The sequence below is a fragment of the Ambystoma mexicanum genome, chromosome 4q, assembly GCF_040938575.1.
Source record: "Ambystoma mexicanum isolate Mex_15411 chromosome 4q, UKY_AmexF1_1, whole genome shotgun sequence".
NCBI classification, from domain to species: domain Eukaryota; kingdom Metazoa; phylum Chordata; class Amphibia; order Caudata; family Ambystomatidae; genus Ambystoma; species Ambystoma mexicanum.
Genome location: NC_090928.1, coordinates 1,315,395,791 through 1,315,419,617, shown reverse-complemented (window position 1 = coordinate 1,315,419,617; position 23,827 = coordinate 1,315,395,791). Strand labels below are relative to the sequence as shown.

The window sequence follows — 23,827 nt, the reverse complement described above, 5'->3', positions numbered from 1 at the left end:
AAGAGTGCGACTTGGGTTACCAAGGTAACTCAGTCCAGGTTGCCTAAACCCCCTCCTACACCTCCTGTGGTACCCAGACAGAGTGGCACCACTTTTGGAGGCTTCTGTGGAGAAGCCCGCCAAAAAGTGGAACAAAGGGCTCGACTTGGGTTGGAGTCACAGAAGAGAACACAAACGCCGTTTTAGAATCGAGTCGTGGCAAAAATACCAACCGGCGAAATAATATTAAATAAATAAACCGGCGGTATGTTCGAGGCTATGGGCCTCATTACAAATCAGGCATTAAGGGGTTAACGGCGCCGTAAACGGCGCCGACCCTTAACGCCTGATTCCGAGGTCCCTTTGCGCCATGGTGAGTTTAACGCCTGCTTTTTGCAGGCGTTAAAATCCATGGCGCTAAGGGACCATGGAGCTAATTACGCCACCGTAAATTACCCTATGGGGCAAAAATGGGAATGGGGAAGGGTAAAATGGGAAATGGGGATTTACCGCCCCACTCACCTTGGAATGGGGCGGTAAATCCGCCATCCACCATGGTGTAAACATAGTTTAAACATACAGGCCGATTCATGGAATAAATGTGCGCCGGAATTTCCGGCGCAGAGGGGCCAATACGTGCGCTGCGCCGAAAATTAGCGAAAAGCGCAGGGAAACCAGCGCACGTCGATTCATGGAAGTCCGTGCGCAAGAAAAGCAGAGGACGTGCGCTGAAAAAGCGCGCGGCGCAGGCCGGCGCACAGGTCAACCAACGTCGTGCGCCACGGCCACTGCGCTATCACTCCGAGCGCAGCGCACAGCTCTAAAGTAGGCGGAACACAGGGCGGGACACTCGGAATGGGGAATAAAATGGGGCACAACACTCGGAATGGGGAAGAATGTGGGCGGCACGGGGTAAGTATAGGAGGCAAGTGCGCGGAACGCCCACACGCTCGCATACAACACGTATTCATGGAATAGAATAGGGCAAAAAAGCGCACGCTCAAAGCAGCGCACAGGCACAAACAGGCACAAACACGACCGCCACAAGAAAGCAGGCGGTAGCGTCTCTGCGCCTGCAAGAAATGTGCGCTAAAAGGTGCGCCAACAAATAGCACCTATATACAGACATGATCAATGTCCAATACTGTGGCCCTCCAGGACAAATGACGTACAAAGGGGTACCCACAAACACAGACACGCGCTGAGAGAAAAAATAAACGTGTGCGTGCATACCGGGGTGCGCGGGAAGTTGCACACGCGATATGGCCGGGTACGTGGATTACAGGGGTGCGCGGGAAGTTCCACACGCGATTAGTCAGGGTACGTGGATTGCAGGGGTGCGCGGGAAGTTCCACACGCGATATGGCCGGGTACGTGGATTGCAGGGGTGCGCGGGAAGTTCCACACGCGATTAGTCAGGGTACGTGGATTTCAGGGGTGCGCGGGAAGTACCACACGCGATATGGCAGGGTACGTGGATTTCAGGGGTGCGCGGGAAGTCCCACACGCGATATGGCCGGGTACGTTGATTTCAGGGGTGCGCGGGAAGTCCCACACGCGATATGGCCGGGTACGTGGATTTCAGGGGTGCGCGGGAAGTTCCACACGCGATATGGCCGTGTACGTGGATTTCAGGGGTGCGCGGGAAGTTCCACACGCGATATGGCCGGGTACGTGGATTTCAGGGGTGCGCGGGAAGTTCCACACGCGATATGGCCGTGTACGTGGATTTCAGGGGTGCGCGGGAAGTTCCACACGCGATATGGCCGGGTACGTGGATTGCAGGGGTGCGCGGGAAGTTCCACACGCGATTAGTCAGGGTACGTGGATTTCAGGGGTGCGCGGGAAGTACCACACGCGATATGGCCGTGTACGTGGATTTCAGGGGTGCGCGGGAAGTTCCACACGCGATATGGCCGGGTACGTGGATTTCAGGGGTGCGCGGGAAGTTCCACACGCGATATGGCCGTGTACGTGGATTTCAGGGGTGCGTGGGAAGTTCCACACGCGATATGGCCGGGTACGTGGATTGCAGGGGTGCGCGGGAAGTTCCACACGCGATTAGTCAGGGTACGTGGATTTCAGGGGTGCGCAGGAAGTTCCACACGCGATTAGTCAGGGTACGTGGATTGCAGGGGTGCGCGGGAAGTTCCACACGCGATATGGCCGGGTACGTGGATTTCAGGGGTGCGCGGGAAGTTCCACACGCGATATGGGCGGGTACGTGGATTTCAGGGGTGCGCGGGAAGTCCCACACGCGATATGGCCGTGTACGTGGATTTCAGGGGTGCGCGGGAAGTTCCACACGCGATATGGCCGGGTACGTGGATTGCAGGGGTGCGCGGGAAGTTCCACACGCGATTAGTCAGGGTACGTGGATTTCAGGGGTGCGCGGGAAGTACCACACGCGATATGGCCGTGTACGTGGATTTCAGGGGTGCGCGGGAAGTTCCACACGCGATATGGCCGGGTACGTGGATTTCAGGGGTGCGCGGGAAGTTCCACACGCGATATGGCCGTGTACGTGGATTTCAGGGGTGCGCGGGAAGTTCCACACGCGATATGGCCGGGTACGTGGATTGCAGGGGTGCGCGGGAAGTTCCACACGCGATTAGTCAGGGTACGTGGATTTCAGGGGTGCGCGGGAAGTTCCACACGCGATTAGTCAGGGTACGTGGATTGCAGGGGTGCGCGGGAAGTTCCACACGCGATATGGCCGGGTACGTGGATTTCAGGGGTGCGCGGGAAGTTCCACACGCGATATGGCCGGGTACGTGGATTTCAGGGGTGCGCGGGAAGTTCCACACGCGATATGGCCGGGTACGTGGATTGCAGGGGTGCGCGGGAAATTCCACACGCGATATGGCCGGGTACGTGGATTGCAGGGGTGCGCGGGAAGTTCCACACGCGATTAGTCAGGGTACGTGGATTTCAGGGGTGCGCGGGAAGTACCACACGCGATATGGCAGGGTACGTGGATTTCAGGGGTGCGCAGGAAGTCCCACACGCGATATGGCCGGGTACGTTGATTTCAGGGGTGCGCGGGAAGTCCCACACGCGATATGGCCGGGTACGTGGATTTCAGGGGTGCGCGGGAAGTTCCACACGCGATATGGCCGTGTACGTGGATTTCAGGGGTGCGCGGGAAGTTCCACACGCGATATGGCCGGGTACGTGGATTGCAGGGGTGCGCGGGAAGTTCCACACGCGATTAGTCAGGGTACGTGGATTTCAGGGGTGCGCGGGAAGTACCACACGCGATATGGCCGTGTACGTGGATTTCAGGGGTGCGCGGGAAGTTCCACACGCGATATGGCCGGGTACGTGGATTTCAGGGGTGCGCGGGAAGTTCCACACGCGATATGGCCGTGTACGTGGATTTCAGGGGTGCGCGGGAAGTTCCACACGTGATATGGCTGTGTGCTCCCAGGCATTACCTGTACACCCTCCACGGCCCCTGCAGGCAGCACACACCACAGGGAACTACCCTGCACACCTGCTCATGTCTCCCACCACCCCCACCCCCCATCCACCAGGGACACCCTCCACCAGGCCCCCACCCATGTCTCCCACCACCCCCACCCCCCATCCACCAGGGACACCCTCCACCAGGCCCCCACCCATGTCTCCCACCACCCCCAGCACTGTGGGGAACCTGCCAGCAGGCCCCCACCCATGTCCAACCCATGTCTCCCACCACCCCCACCCCCCATCCACCAGGGACACCCTCCACCAGGCCCCCACCCATGTCTCCCACCACCCCCAGCACTGTGGGGAACCTGCCAGCAGGCCCCCACCCATGTCCAACCCATGTCTCCCACCACCCCCACCCCCCATCCACCAGGGACACCCTCCACCAGGCCCCCACCCATGTCTCCCACCACCCCCAGCACTGTGGGGAACCTGCCAGCAGGCCCCCACCCATGTCCAACCCATGTCTCCCACCACCCCCACCCCCAGCACTGTGGGGAACCTGCCAGCAGGCCCCCACCCATGTCCAACCCATGTCTCCCACCACCCCCACCCCCAGCACTGTGGGGAACCTGCCAGCAGGCCCCCACCCATGTCCAACCCATGTCTCCCACCACCCCCACCCCCCATCCACCAGGGACACCCTCCACCAGGCCCCCACCCATGTCTCCCACCACCCCCAGCACTGTGGGGAACCTGCCAGCAGGCCCCCACCCATGTCCAACCCATGTCTCCCACCACCCCCACCCCCCATCCACCAGGGACACCCTCCACCAGGCCCCCACCCATGTCTCCCACCACCCCCAGCACTGTGGGGAACCTGCCAGCAGGCCCCCACCCATGTCCAACCCATGTCTCCCACCACCCCCACCCCCCATCCACCAGGGACACCCTCCACCAGGCCCCCACCCATGTCTCCCACCACCCCCAGCACTGTGGGGAACCTGCCAGCAGGCCCCCACCCATGTCCCCCTGGCCCCAGGTCCTGACGATACACAATCATGGCAGTAATGGCCAGCATACCCAGCACAAACACCCAGGCAAGGATTGCATGCACCCACATAGTGAATACAATCACATGACACAACCCCAAAGGCAAGTATGCAAAAGAACACATGTCTGTCACACACACATACACAATGGGTGCAAGTGAATGTCAAAACCCATATCATGACATGTAAGAAACCAAAGAGAAAATAACACAAGTGTAAGATAATATAAAAATGTATTAAAAACACAAATCAAGTAAACCAATAAAACATACAACTATGTGGCAAAGTAAATAAAAGGTCCATGTCCGAGAACAAAAATGATAAACCAAAAAACAAAGGATTAAAAAATCAATAGAATTTGTCCAAAGCAAAACCATGTAGTAGGAAATCAAAGAAAAACCATTACGTCATGGTGTAAACAATAAAAAAATTAAAAAATGTATCTCCCAAAATATAACAATATATACAGGAATGTTCCAGGGTCCATGAGCCCAACAGCACAAATGAAACCTAATACTAACTAATAAAATAAATATGTACAAAAAAGTGGCCATTGTCCGAGCGGTCCAAAATAATAAAAATAAATAAAGGAAACCTAGCACTAACTAACTAAAAAACTATATACAAAGGCAGCGGGCTAGTCCTGCGGCTCACTTGGTGATGCTGGCCAGGGCATCCTCGAACTCCATGTCAATGTCCTGGAGGCGGGACTCTGTCCTGGCCCCGAGGTCTCGCAGGGACAACCCCATGTGCCCACCAAAATCCCTGCGAGCCTCCTCGAGGCACTCAGCCCGCCTCAATGCCCGATGCATGGAGATCTCCGCCCTGGCCATGGCGAGCCGCTCCTCTTCCGCCCGCTGCCGCTCCGCACCTATCCGCTGGCCAAACTCCTCCCACACGGAACACACCGCCATGCCAGGGTTGCCCTGCCCTCCGGCCGATGCCTGCCCCTCTGATCTTGATGGCCCTGAGCCATGATGCCTCCCACGTCGAGCCCGCTGCTGCCTCCGACGCCACTGCCTCTGCCAGCACGACGGCATCCAGGCTGATGGTAACCACCGACGCCGTCGTGCACGTGCCCTGCCCGATGATGCCGGCACATCTTCCATCTGCTGGGGTCCACTTGCTGTGTCGTCCACCCCTGCTGGACCTCCGACTCCCAACTGTGGCAGGGATGGGATCCCCACCGAGCTGGCTGCATTGGTCGGGGCAGGTCCACAGGGGGCCATGGTGGCATCTGGGCCGGAAGACGGCAAGGAGAACGACCGTTGGATAGCCTGCACAGAGGAGGAGAGGGCCGTCAGATTGGCCAACACATGCAGGAACCCCCCGAACATGGCCGATCCCAATTGGGCCACGTCGGCACGGTGCACTTCGTGATGACGTGCGTGCTCCTCCCGGGAAGCACGCACGTCATCACGAATCACAGCCGTGCGCATCGCGACCCCAATCAGGACCTGCTCCACGCGGCCAGGGGTTCCCACGGCCGCAGGTGGAGGGGAGTCAGTTGACATGGACATCCCCACTACCTGCGGACGGGCCTGGGACGGGGCATCCCTGCTGGTGCATGGTGGTGCACTCACAGGGTCAGGGACAGCGACATGCACAGGCACCTCCACGGTGACCTGTGCTGCCTCCTGCCCCTGGCCCTGGACTGCACCACTTGCACCAGCAGGGATGCTCCCACCAGGCCCCATGTGTGCACCAGTGTCGGCCTCCTCCTCCTCTGTGCAAACCACCAACCTGGATGGCTCCTCACCGTCTCCCGCCGTAGCAGGCCCCTGTGGGGGCTCACCCACCCCTTCCGCTGCAGCCGTGGGGGCATCCCCGCCGCCTTGCTCCACAGCGCCGTCTCCGCCCTCTTCATCACTAGCCGCTGCGTAGAGGGAGACAAAGGACACAAGCATCAGGCTACTGTAAAATGGTCCCCTAGACAGGAAGCAATAGCAGATGAGCACCCCTGTCAAAGTACACTTCCATCATGTCCCTCCACAACACATGGGTCAGTCCAGGCAAAACACACACAGTAACAGGCATGGTGCATGCCATGCACATTTCCATGCATGTCCAATTGACTCTTGAAACATTCAATGATATGTGACTCACATGCATCATGGCTCATGCATATCACATGCACACACTTCACCTCAGTCACATCTATCTGGCCCCAAACACAACGAACACAGGCGAAACAAGGGTTAGTTGGGTGCGTCACAGAATCTGTGCATTGTCACACACATGTGTCATGCATCCATGGCATGCACAAGTCACAGACACGCAGGTCAGGCACACAGACATGGCTACCATATATGTACCTGGCATCAGCACCCATCCTTCACCCCCATCCATGTCCAGGTACAGAGACTGGCATGCTCTCATGTCCTAAATCTGCATAGGGCTCCCCATGCCACATTTCAACACATGCAACAACCATGTGGGTCACACATCACTGGTCGCACATGCATTACCATGATGTCCCTGCACACATACATGCATACATGGCCCATGGCACACATACAGGCAAGTATCATAGAACCAGCACACCGCAACATGCCCTGTCTCACACAGTAATGCTTGCACACTTACCGCTCAACTCCAGACGGGCCTCCCTCTCAAGGACCTGGGCGTGGAGCGCTGGGCGTACGCGTTCCAGGACCCTCTTCTGGATGGAACTCATGCGGCCCCGGCCCCCCTCCACGAGGCGCCGGGCCTCCACAAGGGTTCTGGACCTCAAGTCCTCCCAGCGCTTCTTGATCTTCTGGACGTTGCGGGTTGCCACCCCCTCCGCGTTGATGGCAACCACACAGTCGGCCCAGATCCTCTCCCGTCCTTCCTTGCTGGCGCGGGACGATCCAAAGAGGGCATCATACTGCCCCAGGACATGCTCCACCAGGACACCAACTTCGGTGGCAGTGAAGCTGGTGCCCCTCTGCCCCTCTGGCCTGGGGTTGCCACTGGTGCCAGATGTCGAAGTGCCCGACATGGCAACCCCAGAGGCAGGTGTGGGTGGGCAACTGGGTCCTGGGGCTGGGCTGTGGAGCGATGTAATCCCAGTTGGGAGCCTTCAGTTCCAGCAGGGGTGGACACAGCAACTGGACCCCTGCAGATGGCTGATGTGCAGGCACCAAATGGCAGGGCACGGTGGCAGCAGGCAGGCAGGCAGGCAGGCAGCAGCAGATAGCACGTGGGAGGCTGCTCAGGGCACTGGGGGGGGCAGTAACTCGGCCTTCTGGGCAGGAGCGTGGTGTTCCGTGTGTTTTCGGGTGGCCAGCTTGATACGGAGTGATTTGGCACGTGAAATTCCTGCACGTCAGCGTGAAATCCGAGGAAAGGGCCTTAGCGCGTAAGTGCATCAGCACGCATACGCGATTCTATTGGACCAGAGTCCCTCACCGCGTAAGCGTGTCTGACGTGATCCGCACGGGCGTTCCCCACTCAGCACGTGATGACGGAGCACACGTGGAAATACTGCACGTCAGAGTGTCATCGCGTGTAATTGGCCAAAAGTGCGCGTACACGCGATTGGCCAATGTACGTGTATTACAGGGGTGCGCGGGCACTTACACACGCAAGTACGTCAGCGCACCTGTATGCCTGCTGCGTGGGAATTTCCACACGCTATTGGAGTGGGAACTAGATTCCAGGGGTGCGAGGGTCACACGCTCGCCTAGAACACGCGCAAGGCATTAATTTGCGCACTTATCAATAAACAAGCCAGATGCCAGGATGAACATACCGTTCCTAGCAGCAGTGGCAGTGGGCTACCAAAGGAGGAGGAGGAGGAGAGTCAGGGCCAGAATATTCACACCCAGAACCAGCCTATTCGGGATGCCTGATGACCAGGTGTATGGGAGGTACAGGTTTCCAGCACACATCATACTGGACCTGGTCAGTGAGTGGGAGGATGACCTCACATCACCCACCCTGTGCTCCCAAGCACTCAGCCCCCTGCAGAAGGTCCTGAATGTACTGCACTTCTTGGCCACTGGATCCTTTCAGCGGACAAGTGCCATAGTGGGTGGTGTGTCACAGGCCACGCAGTCACGCTGCCTACACCAGGTCTTGAACATCATCACTGCACGGCCATCAGTCCGCAGGCACATATATCTCCCCAGGACTCATGCAGAAAGGCGGACGTGCATCCAGGAATTCTATGGTGTGGCTCAATTCCCCAAAGTGCTTGGTGCAATTGACTGCACACATGTGGCTCTACGTCCACCCAGGGCAACAGAGCACATCTATAGAAACCGCAAGCACTGGCATTCCATCAACGTGCAAGTTGTATGCAATGCCAAGGGAATCATCACATCAGTATATGCCAACTATCCCGGGTCCACCCACGACAGCTTCATCTACAGAATGTCTACACTATGCCGGGACCTGGAGGCTGGCCAGCATGGAGATACATGGCTGCTTGGTGAGCATGAATGCCACTGCACATGCATGCATGTCAGATACTGGGTCATGACACAACACCACTAATAATACCCATCACCACCTCCGCAGGGGACAGTGCCTACCCTATCAGCCCCCACATGATGACCCCAATCCGGAACCCCACCACGCCACCCGAGGTAAGGTACAACACAGCCCACATTGCAACACGGGGCATAGTGGAGCGCACATTTGGAGTGCTGAATTCACGCTTTCGCTCCCTTGACCGTTCTGGCGGGCAGCTGTTATATGCTCCCCGAATAGTGTGCAGGATCATAGTGGCAGCATGTGTCCTGCACAACGTTGCAACACGCCGGGGCCTGCCCGTGGACATGGTGGTGCCCCCACATCCACAACCACATGCACGCCCGCTGCGCATGGGAGGGGAAAGGGCACGGGGGGTGGCAGCCCGTACGCAACTGGTGGCCAACTTCTTCACCTAGGAATCACAGTGCTGGCTAGTGCACACTGCTCTGGCACATACCATCTGACAATCAATGATGACACTACCTGACAATGTCACAAAATTACTTGACAATAAACTGTCAGATACACATCAGCCTGAGATTGTTAACATGGAAGTGTCACTATGTGTGCACCCCTACCTACACATACACCAGCAATGCATCACAACGAGAAGACACAACTCCATCAATCAAATATGCATTGCCACAGGCGATTCACTACATGACAACATTGCCATGTCACCCATTCCCTTCACAGTCCCGCCACTGAGGACACCATGTCATGGTATGTGAGAGCAAACAAACTGGCCATCACAACATGACACCGGTGTCACAAATAGCAGTGCCCCAAATGGAACATAGCCGCACTTGAACAGCTAACCGCGCTGGAGCCACTACTACACACCTGTGTAAGAGTAATTTCAATCAAATTACACAACAACCCACCCTGAAGCCCACCCAAACAAGACACAATGCATGTAATCAATGGTAGTCTCATTACCTGATTCTGCTGGTATGTCCTCACCGTCCAGATGTACAGTGATGGCGCCACGCAAAAGTGTCAGTGCACATCTACCGACATGTAGTCTGACTCCAGAGAGTATGCCCGTGTGAAGAACTGTGTGAAATACCTGCAAAACATGAGCAACATATGTAAGTAGAGGCACATATCAAACCATCATGCATAGTTAGGTGCAACAACAATGTACACTATGAATGTCTACACAGTATTGACTATGGACTGGCCAACAGCTCATGGGAGTCCAATGTCACCGTGTAATTTGCTGTCACTTGGGCACACCCTTTGCAAGCCCATGGAAACGGAAGCAGGAGGGGTGTGGATGTCTGCTACCCAAGCATCTAAACCAAACTCAGGACAAGCCTGCATGTGCCCAGCCACAATACAGTGTATGCCCAGGTACCCACACAAGGCAACACTCTTGGAAAAGAAAAAAGAAAATTGAGAAAAAATGGCCATGAAAGGGCCGGCGGGGGGGGGGGGGGCACCTATGAGGTCCGAGGACAGGATGCACGCCACAATCCACCTGTGTGGATCATGGGAAACTAAAACACCCCATAGGCTCGTGGCCCACACGGCTACTCTGTTGTGGGAGATGAGTCGCTATCGCTCTGGCCAGACCCTGCAGCTGACTCAGGAGGTGGGGGAGCTGCCTCAGAAGATGGTGTGACAATGGGAGGCAGCCCACGCAAAGCACGAGTTTGCTCCTCCATGGCTGCAAGCAGGCGGGTCTGGTAGTTCTGGTTCTGGGTTATAATCATGCGGAGGTCCCCATGCAGTAACTCCCGGGATGACCTGACCTCCGCACGAGTTGCCTGCATCTCGGCCGAGAGCGTCCGTGTCAGACGCTCCAGCTGCTCCTCTGTCCTTCTATGGGATGAAGCCTCAAGCTCTAACAGGGTCGACCTGAGGTGATGGAATTCTTCCCTCAGGCCTTCCCTGTGGCGCTGGGACTCCATGGAAAGTGATTCCCGCAGAGTCGCCAGTGCCGCCCGCCTGTCCTTGTTGGACGCCAACATATCCTCCCTGTGTGCCTGGCAGATGGACTCTGTAGCCTGCTCCAGTCGCTCCATCAGCCTTTCTGGGGGGACAATGGAAGTGGCCACCCTATCCATGGCCTGTGCAATCATCTCGGATGATGCTGCCTGTTGGTTGGCCATACCGTAGATGGATTGCTCCCAAGCGGTATTGCCAGGTGGCATACGGCCACCACGTTGACGGGCACCACACCTGCCTGGGGCAAGGCGGACTGCGCCTTGCTGTGCCGGCAAGGCCTCAGGCTGCAGGACTGCATTCCCTCTCTGATCTGCAGCCCCAGGAACAGGATCAGAGATTGTGTGGTGTGGCCCTGCATCCGTAACCACCGGAGGCTGAGCTGCCGACACTGACATCCCCATTGAGGGCAATGGCCCGGCTGCAGGTGGGTCGGACAGAGGAGATTCTCTCCCAAGAACACTCACCTGCGACTGCACATAGGTGTCATCCTCCGAGTCTACACCTGAATACTGCTCGGGGGAGGAACCCCCAGAGACACCCCTCGACAGCACGACCTGCAGCACTTGTGGGTTTTCACCCACAAACACACCACGTCCCTCACTTGTGGAAGGTCGGCCCGGGTTGCCCTCCTGGGACGGCTCAACCACCACATCCCCAGCATCAACAAGTGCTTCGTCCCCTGCAAAGACATGAAAGAGAAAAATGGAAACAGGCATTAGCACCATGGCATGCAACAAGGGCTGATGAACAACAGAGGCAGTAGTTCTACGACACATGTCCCACATGACTGGGAGACCTCCTATGCATTCACCATCACTGGGTCTGTAGGGGAGGCTCAGGGCATACAATGTACAGATTGGAGAGCAACGCCTGCTCACCATGCTGCCTAGCACTGCCATCACACATTGGCCGGTGATTGCCATGTCAAAGGCACATGCCATCACACACATGGCATGTGACATAGCCACCAAGTGAAGAGGGAGAGGAGGGCAACTTTTTAGGATTTCTACCACTCTGGTCCTGACATTGCATCATCACATCAATAAGTTGACATGTTGTACATGGATCTGCTAGTCCAAATTGGCCACGATGCACAGTGCCTTGTCTACATCAACTAAATGCAGTAAACAATGAGATTCCACCTCCCCATCACCTGTAAAGGAATCATATAGCATTCGTGAAGCACCGGTCCAGAAATGTATGAAGGTACAGCGGAGCACTGAGGGGTGGTGGGGCAGTAGGGGATGCCAGTCAACAATCCTACTGGTGCTGGTGTCATTCATGTCACGCAAGTGCAGGGGTGGGTGGCACAATGAAGTGCAAGGGGAAGTGGCGGCTGGGAGTGCTGTACAAGGTAAGTAGGACTTAACGTCAAGGGCAGATGGTGTTAGGCGCAGACAAGTGCTGGGGGGGGTGGCCTATAGGGGTACAGAGACAATCATGCAGTGCTGTGGGCTCGGAGGGGACAGGGGAGGTACACACTGCATCTGGCTCGGCAAGGTCCTTGCAGATTTCTATGTGTCCTGCAGAGTTGTCACATGCCGCAGATATGTGCCCTTGGATTGGGGATCTCATCTTGGTGAAAAGGGTGAGGCGCTATTGCCTTTGGAGCATGTGGCAGGCCAGTTTGCCAGAGGATGAGCATGATGCAGGACATTCCCTCTCTGCCACCCGGCACCTGTGGTCTGGGTTCACAAGATCCGAGTCATGCCAGGACTCTGCATTGGCATGGGGCTTCAGACAGGTGGTCATGACCGTGGCAAAGACATCCAGTGTACCTGACATAGAGTGGAGCATGGAGTGGGCCCTGTCAGGATGGGAGTGAGCCTAAGGGGGAGCTGGATGGGGGGGAGATTTTGGCAGCATGAGCCTCGACTGACACACACTTCATGGGTTGGAATACCAAGAAGGTGTGTGACAGTGGTGAGGGTGGCTTTGCCTGTGGTGTGGTGAGGGTGAGCTGGGAGGAGAGGAGAATGTGATCACTCCAGGAGTGAGGAGTGCAGAGATGGACGGAGAGGGGAAAGTCAGATGAGATCAGAGCATCAAGAGTGTGCCCTGCAGAATGAGTAGGGACAGACGGGAGTCTAGAGGGTGAGAGGGAGTTGCTGAGGTCACAGAAAGGTCACGTGGGGGGGTCAACAAGCATGCAGGTGGATGCGTACAGCAACAAGGAAGAGGATTTCTGTGTCTGGGGACATGAGTGAGGAGGAGAGGTGAGGACACTCAGAAAGGAAGTAGTACATTTGACCAGTTTTCCCAGACACAGTACGCACAGTTTGTGAATGTCAAGGTGTGGTAGAGAGAGACGTCACACAAGCCATTCCAGAGTGGAGTAGGTCTAAGTAGGAGTGACAGTGGCAGGAATACCCTCAGGGAAGCCAAGGGCACACCCCCCCTGCACAGTAGTGGCGGGCCAAGGAGAGGGTCTCCTGAACATCAGGTAGGAGTGTGTGAAGGATGCAGACAGAGCTGGCCGTCAGACATGTTTCCATGAGACCAAGGATGTCAAGGTGCATAACCTCATGTAAGTGACAGATATCGGAGGAATGCCTGATGCAGCCGCAGTGAAAGGAGTGTAATTGTGGAGGAGGTTGACAGCCTTGGAGGACTTACGGGGAGTGCTAGAGATCAGAGGTGCAGCATGTGTAGGAGTTGGAGTGGGAGGCGGAGAAGGATCATGGGAGGGTGCAGGGAGGCAGTGCAGGATTGATGAGGAGAGAGGAGGGGGGACAGCAGGAGAGGAAAGGAAGTTGATGAGATGTGGCTAGCATTTCTCAAGGAGAATGAGGTTGGCCTAAGGGCCTTGGACTGAGATGCTCCCATTACCATGCACATCAATTGTGGCCTCTGAGGATTGGAAGGAGGCCAGGAGTACACCCCAACGGGTCCCACCATTGATGGTGGAAGAGGAGCAAGGAGAGAGGACAGGGACCATGTGAAGGGTCTATGGGACAGGCAAAGGCATGTATGAGCAGATGTCAGTGAGAGTTGGCTTTGAGTAGGCTCAGATGCACTTGTCAGCAATAGGGTGGGTCGCATTGGAGGGCAGGGTGCCCTCATTTGACTGTTAGCAAGCAGGTGTCGTGAGTAGGGCACGATGGTCTGAACTGTAGAAGTCAGGGAAGATAGACCATGAAGAGCAGCATGGAGTGTGAGGGAATGGGGCTCGAAACCAGACGGTACCAAAGCACACAGGTAGGAGGTGGATGTCAAGGCAACATCCACAGTATGACAGCATGTTGGTTGGCATTTATATACAGAGGACGCATTAGCATGTGGTATCATTGCATGTCAGGCATGTGAAGATGAAACTTGATTGGCTGGGGGAAAGTATAGGAATGGTATGTAAGACATCAGATGAATAGACAGGGGAGTATGAGCAACAATGTAGTGACAAAATGACAATTCAAGGGCAACTTCCATGGTGTAGGGCCATATGTGCACTGTTGCCAGTTGGGATAGTGCTGTGGGCAGATGGTGTTGCACTGAACATACTGGATGAGGCACATGGGTGCCACTATCTACTCTGCCACACACCCCCTTGACAGGCACCCAACATGAATGCTTCACACACACACCATGCACATGGATAATACACACATGCATGTGCACTCACCGGATGATGCCTCGTAATCAGGGAGATCTCCCACACCTTGGAGTTGTCCCTCGGTGACGTAGGATCCAGCTACGGACTCGTGTGGTGTGAGTTCTATTTCCTGTGCTGGGGACCCACCTCCAGTCACCAAGGTTGCGGCATGACTTGAGGCCAGCTTATCCTTTGCCCTGCGCTTAAGGTCATTCCAGCGCTTCTGGCAATCACTAGCTGTGCGCCTCACTACTCCAAGGGCACTTATTCTGTCAGCAATGGTCTGCCAGTGTGCCTGGCGTCTGGCATGTGTGGTCTTGGACCCTGCAACGATGACCATTTCCCTATCATGATCTGACACATACTGAACAAGTGCATTCAGTTCGGCGTCTGTGAAGCTTGGCTTCCTTGATGGGCCGGACTGTGCAGCCGTGCCTGGGGAATCAGCCTGTGCCGGACGTGCACTCTTCCTCTTGCGCTTGGAAGGGGGTGGGGATCCAGAGTGTCCTACGCCGCTGTGGTCACTAGGGGCAGGAGCCGTGGTGGACTCAGTACTGGGTGTGTGGGATTGCACACTCAGCATGGGAGTAGGTGCAGGCATTGGGGGTAGTGGGATGGGGTCAGGCCTGATCTGAGGTGCATGAACTAGGACCGACACAGTCTTGGCAGGGTGTATGAGTGGTGGGGTGGATGGAGCCACACCCTGGCTACGGGGGCCAGCAGATGACCTATCTGGCATAGATGCGCGTGCCCTGATGACACCAATGTGCACCGGTGCACGTGCAGTGGACCTGCTGACCTGGATGTCAGCGATGGGATCACCCTCGGACAGGTCTGCTGCCACAATGGGCTGGTCCAACAAGGGCTGATCAGGGTTGGTATCAGCCACATGACCCTCAACTGGGGGGGGGGCATGGGTGTCCCTGACTGGTCCTCCAGACTGGGGGGGACAGGGGCACCCTGCAAGTCACAACCACGTCCCCTAGTGGATCCTCCACAGCCACCACGTGTGGCTCGGCCACCTTTGCCACCCTTACGGCTTGCACGCCTCCCAACCATGGCACTGATGTTATTGTGCGTATGGGAGTCGGTGTGCACAATTGTCCTGGGCAATTGGGTGTCAAAGGGGTTGGGTACCAGATGGTATTCGTACCCTAGTGCAGTGGCAAGGCTATATGACACCCCTGGGGAAAGATGACGGGTCACGCAACGCACAGGCACCCCAGAAAAGTTAAGGAACGTGCACAATACCCTTCCTAGACCACGTGTGCTGATGGAAAACCCTGCACTACGCTGTGGCATCCAGTAACACAATGAACGTATGCGTGTCACACGCAGCCTAGAATGACCTCTGAAGGGGTAGGCTACACACGGGGCAAGCACAGAAGTTAGATACGTGCGTGACTCACCGTCTGCCAGGTAAAAGAGCGTGAAAAATGAGCGCGTTTGGTTGGCAACACCCCCGCCAAAAGAAGATGTGTACGCTGTCTGAGGAGACAGGACAACAGTAGAAGGGGACACTGTTTGAGGGAACAGGCCCAGGTAAACCAGTACAAGAGGAAAAAGAGAAAAAGCTGTCAGAGGTAACAGGGAGTACGAACTGGAAACGCCGTGAAGTAAATCGCGTGTGAAACGACAAGAAGTACAGAATTCACCCACTCGCTCTCCACGAAAAGCACGTACAAGGAAATGGTGTTCAACACTACCTTATATACAGGCCCACACGTACAGCGTCACTTACGGCGTGTACGTGCTTGGCCCATGTTCACCAATCACACGCTTTGTCACTTCTGCGTGTGGATCCTTTTTCACCAATCACACGCTTTGACACTCCTGCGTGTAGCTCACTTTTCACCAATCACACGCTTTGTCACTCCTGCGTGTAGATCCATTTTCACCAATCACACGCTTTGTCACTCCTGCGTGTAGATCCATTTTCACCAATCACACGCTTTGACACTGCACGTGCAGGTAACTATAGACGCACATATGCTGGTGACGGGTTTTCGCGCGATTCGCTGAGTGTGGGGTTTTCACGTGCAAAATCACTCCCTATCAGGCTGTCCACGCGTTCAAACACGAAAGACCACGCTCCTGGCCAGGAGGCCAAATTACAGTCCCCCAGAGCCCTGAGCACGCTCCCACCTGCCATCTGCTGCTGCCTGACTGCCTGCTGGCCACGTGCCCCACAGTGCTGGTGGGTGGGGGGGGTGGGAGACATGGGTGGGGGCCTGGTGGAGGGTGCCCCTGGTGGATGGGGGGTGGGGGTGGTGGGAGACATGGGTGGGGGCCTGATGGCAGGTGCCCCTGCACTGCTGGGGGGTGGGGGTGGTGGGAGACATGGGTGGGGGCCTGGTGGAGGGTGCCCCTGGTGGATGGGGGTGCAGGGGGACATGATCAGGTGTGCAGGGTAGTCCCCTGTTTTGTGGGCTGCCTGCAGGGGCCGTGGAGGGTGTACAGGGTACACCTGTGAGGGCCCACCCAGCCTAATCGCGTGTGTAACTTCCCACGCACCCCTGTAATACACGTACCAAGCCAATTCGCGTGTGAGAATTCCCACGCACCCCTGAAATACACGTACCCTGCTGAAGTCGCGTGTAAAACTTCCCGCGCACCCCTGTAATACACGCGCCCAGCCTATTCGCGTGTGGAAATTCCCGCGCACCCCTGAAATACACGCGCCCAGGCTATTCGCGTGTGATAATTCCCGCGCACCCCTGAAATACACGCGCCCAGACTATTCGCGTGTGGAAATTCCCACGCACCCCTGAAATACACGCGCCCAGGCTATTCGCGTGTGGAACTTCCCGCGCACCCCTGAAATACAAGTACCCTGCTGTAATCGCGTGTGGGACTTCCCGCGCACCCCTGAAATACACGCGGACAGGCTATTCGCGTGTGGAACTTCCCGCGCACCCCTGAAATACACGTACCCTGCTGTAATCGCGTGTGGGACTTCCCGCGCACCCCTGAAATACACGCGCCCAGGCTATTCGCGTGTGGGACTTCCCACGCACCCCTGAAATACACGCGGCCAGGCTATTCGCGTGTGGAACTTCCCGCGCACCCCTGAAATACACGTACCCTGCTGTAATCGCGTGTGGGACTTCCCGCGCACCCCTGAAATACACGCGGACAGGCTATTCGCGTGTGGAACTTCCCGCGCACCCCTGAAATACAAGTACCCTGCTGTAATCGCGTGTGGGACTTCCCGCGCACCCCTGAAATACACGCGGACAGGCTATTCGCGTGTGGAACTTCCCGCGCACCCCTGAAATACACGTACCCTGCTGTAATCGCGTGTGGGACTTCCCGCGCACCCCTGAAATACACGCGCCCAGGCTATTCGCGTGTGGGACTTCCCGCGCACCCCTGCAATTCCCGTAGCCTAGCTTTTCGCGTGTGAAACTTCCCGCGCACCCCTGAAATGGACTTAGCCTGGGATTTGACGTGTGAAACTTCCCGCGCACCCTTGAAAATCGCATGGGCCGCTTGCCGTGATGGTCCAGTGTTAGCGCAGCCCCTTGCGCTGGTTTGTGATTTTTATGAGATTTCCCAGCGCAAGGGGCGTTCCTGGGGGCGTAACTGGCGCTGCAGCGAGTCGCTGCGCCACTGTGCGCCACGGCTGCCTGGGGAAGCTAAAATCCATGAATACGCTGTGCGCCGGATTCGGTTTTGGCGCACGCGGCTGGCGCAGACTATCGCAGGCGCACGCTGTGCGCCAGCCGCGTGCGCTACTTGTGCGCTGGATTCTATGAATTACCCTGATAGTGTAAACATAGTTTACACCATGGTGGTAACGGTACGACCCAGGCGGTAGCTTACCGCCTGGGTCGTAATGTGACCCTATGAGAATTAAATAATTAAAGTTGGTAGCCTTGAACAATGGGAAAATCCCATAGGGATATATTCGCTGTCAAATATAAAAAGTAGTATCCAGTGCCACCAGCCAAAACTCGATAAGGGGGGACGGAGACGTGCCCCCTCGACTAAGAGACCCCGGGGCAATCGAATTGCCCCGACCAGTACGTCCACAATATGATGGTTTGTACTGGTTTCTGTTCATAATTTGGGACTAGTAAAGCCAATGGTGACTTTACATGCCCTGGGAGACAGTAGTCAGTCCCAGGGTATGGAGTCTATGGTGGGCCGTCACTATGACACCCCTGTGTCACTGCACGGAGGGTGCTGTGTAACACACATAGTAAAAGCACATGAGACCCTATGGAGTAAAGGACCCCATAGCCCATAAAACACATTAACAGTCAAAGGAACACCATAAATCATGTCCAAGAGTGGGAGAAAAAGAGTCTCACTCTTGGCAGGAGAAAAAAACAAACTCCAGAAATCCAGCAAAGCTGCTGGGGGACTCACTAGGTTAGGAAATTCAGCCTAAAGAGAGAATTCTCCTTAACACATGGCTACCTCCATACCGGGTCCGGGTTCCCTGAATGGGGAAATACCGGGCCATTCCAACTTTGGACCCTTAGGGCTCAATGGGAATGGGGAGGGAGCTAACAACGGGCCCGTTAATAATGGGCCTGTTGTTAGCTCCCTGATCTGCTAGCGGGACCCGCTGGTTTTACCAGGCGCCCTTTGTGGGACCCGCCAGCAGACTTGTAATAGGGCGGTAAGGGGTTCCGCCCAGCTTGTAATGAACCCCTGTGATTACATAACCTTCCTATATTCATGGACTGTTCTTTTGCAAATAGCCTTTAATACTCTAACTGCTTATTGTTTCCTCCTCGGCATTATTATATTGCTAATTGTCTGGAATTTACTAGTGAAGAGCACCTTAACTTTGCCCACCTTACTTAGAAGCCCCATTTAAGCAGAGGGCGTGCGCATTCGCGGAAGTGCTGTTTCGCTGTTTAGCTGTATAGTGGTAAGTCAGTCAATATTCCAACCAGTTGTTGCTATTGTAACTTGCACCAGTTTGCTATTGCCATTTCCCCTTATGTGGATTAACCAATAGAAATTGCATCTGAGCTAAGTCAATCAAACTTACACCAAAATGCCAACTGGCATATACACTTTGAAATCTACAATGCCTCTGCCGAAAGACATCAGTAAACTCGTAATCCAACCGAAACGGATTCCGATAAAGGTGTCCCACACACTAAGGGTCTCATCACGAGTTGGCCGCTAACGCCGGCACTATTAGTGCCAGCGCTAATAACACTACCGCCAAACCCCCGGCGCTCTTAGCGCCGGATCACAGGTTTGGTGGAAGGCTTATTGCCCATTCCCCATTGGGCCCATTCGGGAATTCCCCATTCCCCATTGGGCCCAATGAGGGATTTCCCGTCGGCGGTAATTGCGCCGAAAATCAGCAATTTTGCCACAGAGTTCCCCCCAGCTCAGAGCTGGGGGAAAATCCGCCAAAGCCATGATCTGGCGGACCCTTAAATGCAGTGATAATAGCACTACCGCCGCATTTAAGGGTTACAGCCAGACTCGTGATGAGGCCCTAAGTATTGTTATTAGTAACACTGATACTGTGTACGCTGGCACGCAATCTCAAACCTCCGATATTGAATGTTTCTGCTCCCCTGGATCTACTATCCAGTACGACCCGCCCTGATTAAAAGCTGTCTCATAACAGCCCTTTCAGCTATTTCCACCGCCAAATCACTGACCACGGATCTGTTCGTAGTTGATCTCTCCACCCCGCCTGACTCCTTAATGGCGGCTGGCTTCTTGATCTCGTCGCCTGATATGGCTCATCTCATAGCCGCTGATCCTCCCCTCATAATCCTGCATCCAATTGAGTCTGACTGCGAGATCAGCAAGGCTGACGGACATACCAAAACTTTCACTGCAGCCCAAAATCACAGCGAACTTCATGATCCTAATCAGGCTATGAATGCTGCAAGTGTCAGAAATAATTAATCCAGTATCATTCCACAATCGGGTTCTGGGCTCCACTATGATGCAACCAATACATTGCCTGTGTCACACGAAATCTCGGACTCCCCCACTGACATCATAACTATTAGACGGCCCACCCCCTCCCATCACTAGTAACCTCTCCCAGTCACCGATCATGTTTGCACACTCTTCTCATAATTCGTCCGCACTCTCGATTTCCTCTGCAAATCCCACCCCGAGAAAGCAAATTACCTCTCAGCGGCCACAACTATCTACTTCCCCCCGGATACCATAGCCCCATTTGTAGATTTGACTTGGACTGCCATGAATACTGCCCTTTTATCATTAACAAAGCTATTTAAGAGTATGGATAATAAAATTATCTCGCAGACATCCCTGATTTTACAGCTTCTACAACGCAAACCTATTTTGGTCCTCAAGCTGAAAACCATCCAGTCTTGAAGGACATTGTGCCTGACCCAGGCTCAAATAAGTTATTGCACTGTGATCCGCACGCGAGAAAGATAACACTACAGGCGTATTGATACATTCTGTGGCAGTCCACACACCCCTAGAGACTCCAGCAATGCAATGATCATCCTTGATAGAGATCTCAGATAAGCCAGCCTTCATCATATTTACCAAACCAAGGAGAACATCTGCAAACCCCTCGCAGAGCACCAAGAAAACGAAAACGGTGAAAGCTGCCTCATCCCAAACACGCTCCAGCTCGAGACAATTTTATACATTCCTTACCTTTGCAAAAGAAACAGATTGAAATAGCAATGTCTGCCATCACCAAAAATTATGTGATTATAGCCCATGAATAAAAAGAGCTCCTCAGAAGACCTGCAATACGAGCCTCTCGATGAACTCCACTAGAAGTCGAGCACCAGAAGAAGAAAATCCCTTCGCCTGTATCAAAAGTCCAAAGTCCAATCAGTCCCATCTCTTGCACCAGCTATAGCCCTTGCACAGCCCCCCTGGCTTGTGGAAACCGCTTCTTAACGTTGGAACAGAAACGGGCAGAGATTGCATATATATATACAGATATATATATGTGTTAACTCTTCACAAGATGTATACAACAATCCTAACGAAGCATCCATGCCTCATCCTCTGGCAACTGAATGCTAACAAAAAGTCACACATTTATCCAAACAAACTCAAAATACTGGGCAGCTAACACACTATCACCACCTGATAATCCAACGCAGAGCTAGCCCCTACTCGGCCTATGATCTTAACAGAACTATCATGCTGAATATATTCAGTGACGTCCCAAGTCCAGAAGACTTGTCATCGTCTGACATACATCAAGTAGAATTTCTGAGGGACGCAGACTTATCCATAGCAAGACTCTGGATGCTATCTGGTGTTGTCCTCAATACTATATGGCCGTCTAGAGCTCCATTGTTTGACTTGAGCTTCCTCCATCACCATCTGGACCACCCATCTAGGATGGCTATGATTTCCTGTTGTTAACCCCTAAAACCTTTGCTAAAGGAAGACCCATGGCTGGGTTATTAATAACGACTAAACTAGCCTGCGGCTTACAATGAGAACATTGCGGCAAGCCCAACATGTATATCCAACTGGCAAAGATAAAGTTTCCATCTAAAACGATAGCGCTGATAAATGTCTGTTGGAAACTGTCACAAGAAAGTTTTTAAAACATGAATGAGACTCAGAGCCAATACGTAGGTGGTGAGAATTACAACGAGAATCCTCTTCTTTTATTTTAACAACTGTTTTCTATCTCTCTTTTAAGGTTGAAAAGGATACGTTTTCCCTTGCCGTAGGTTTGAAACCCAAGACCTTCTTATAGAACACTCTTGGACTGTTCTTCTCAGGTAAGTCTTTAAATGCCTTTTCAAGATCTTTTGCTCTTTCTTTCTTACACTGTATATGTCTCTTAACTTCCTCTTGAATTTGTCCTATTCAACTTGGAAGACACATTTAACGTAGCAATCTCTTTTATTTAGGTTTTCTTGAGGAACTGTTTATTGTAAGTTCGTAATAATGTGGACGGCTTAACGACATTGTCCATACAAGGTTTATAACGGGCGCTCCGTTGGTACACGGCCCTTCTGTCTCATTTCTCTGCCTATGCAGCCTTCTATAGCTCCTCCGCACTAGTCTATGTATATGTATGCTCTCTTTCTTTGCCTCTTCCCTCTCCCGGTGTTTCACGTACCTTCGTAGTAAAGCGTGCTACTGTTGGTTTCAAACAGGATTCACTCGCGCTGTCTTCACTTCTCTCTATATTTCTTGTCAGCTGGTCTTCTGAATTCAGCGTCCCGCTGACTCCGCCTCCTCAGACTCCCCTTGCTGGCCGCATCCGACAGACTGACACGGCAGGCTGGGAGATCAGCTGTCTTCTTCGCAGAAACGGCTGCCGAGGACACGCCCCTCTTCGGCTGCTCTGTAATGGCTCCGACGCCGGCGCCTGTATTTCTTCAAGCTCTAGCCTCTTTAACTCTGTAAACTTTATGTGGCGACAACCGGTCGTCGTATTAACACAAACGCAGGCTTTCCTTAGTGCAATGGCGCCTCAGGACGAGCAACAGGAATAATCTTCTTTTCGAGCCCAAACAGCTTAATACGCCCAGACGTAACCGTCGTCCTCCGTTTTTTCCTCTCCTCCAGACGTTTCCTAGGCAACCCAAGCAGAGTGAAAAACATTAGAGGAAAGTCCATACATCTGTGGCTTCCTGGTCTTCCTGAATGGACTAATGTCTATATTTTACTACCCATGTAGAGACTGACTCCGTCACACCCCCTCTACTAAGCCCTTACGCTCGGGAAGGGTTTCTGCTCTGGACAAGAAATCAGCCTGTGAAAGCATCTTCCCCGGTTGGTGAATAGTTTTAAATGAGAAGGGCTGAAGGGAAAGGAACCACCTCAACACTCGTTGGTTCGAGTCCTTGTTTCGGGATAGCCAAACTAACGGTGCATGGTCAGTTATCAGTGTAAACTCTCGACCAAGTAGGTAATACCGAAGTGTTTCAATGGCCCACTTGACCGCCAAACATTCCTTCTCGATGGTTGGGTAGCTTAGTTCATGAGGTAGCAACTTTCTACTTATGAATAGGATAGGCCTTTCTCTTCCTCCTTCCTTTTGGTAAAGTACTGCCCCAAGACCTGTACCTGAGGCATCCGTCTGTAGAACAAATGGTGCACTAAAATCAGGACAGTGTAAAACCGCCTGATTGGTTAGAGCTTCTTTTAAGCCATTAAAGGCCCTTAGGGTTTCAACCGTTTTCCAAGCTTTTCTGTCCCCAGTGGTTTTTTTCAATAGGTCTGTTAAAGGGGAAGCCAACGTGGAAAAATGTGGAATAAACCTTCTGTAATACCCCACAAACCCCAGAAGGGCCCTTACTTGCTTCGGGGTCTCAGGGAATTTTAATTGCTTTATGGCCTTCACTTTCTCCTCTTGTGGCTTTATCATCCCTTGACCCACATAATACCCCAGATATTTCGTACGAAAGGTTGCCACATGAGTTTTCTT

General features: G+C 54.1%; 1 protein-coding gene across 2 annotated transcripts in view; it reads left to right on the top strand.

Moving 5' to 3' along the window:
- The window catches only part of LOC138468429 (zinc finger protein 615-like), a 99,027-nt gene that overhangs the window by 19,830 nt on the left and 55,370 nt on the right, over positions 1 to 23,827 (top strand). Inside the window, exon 3 of one of the 2 annotated variants that reach the window (XM_069608987.1) lies at positions 22,088 to 22,169. The exons of the other annotated variant lie outside the window; for it this stretch is intronic. The gene's annotated coding sequence lies outside the window, so the exon portion shown is untranslated. The remainder of the gene's footprint in view (positions 1 to 22,087; positions 22,170 to 23,827) is intronic. 2 annotated transcript variants of the gene reach the window in all.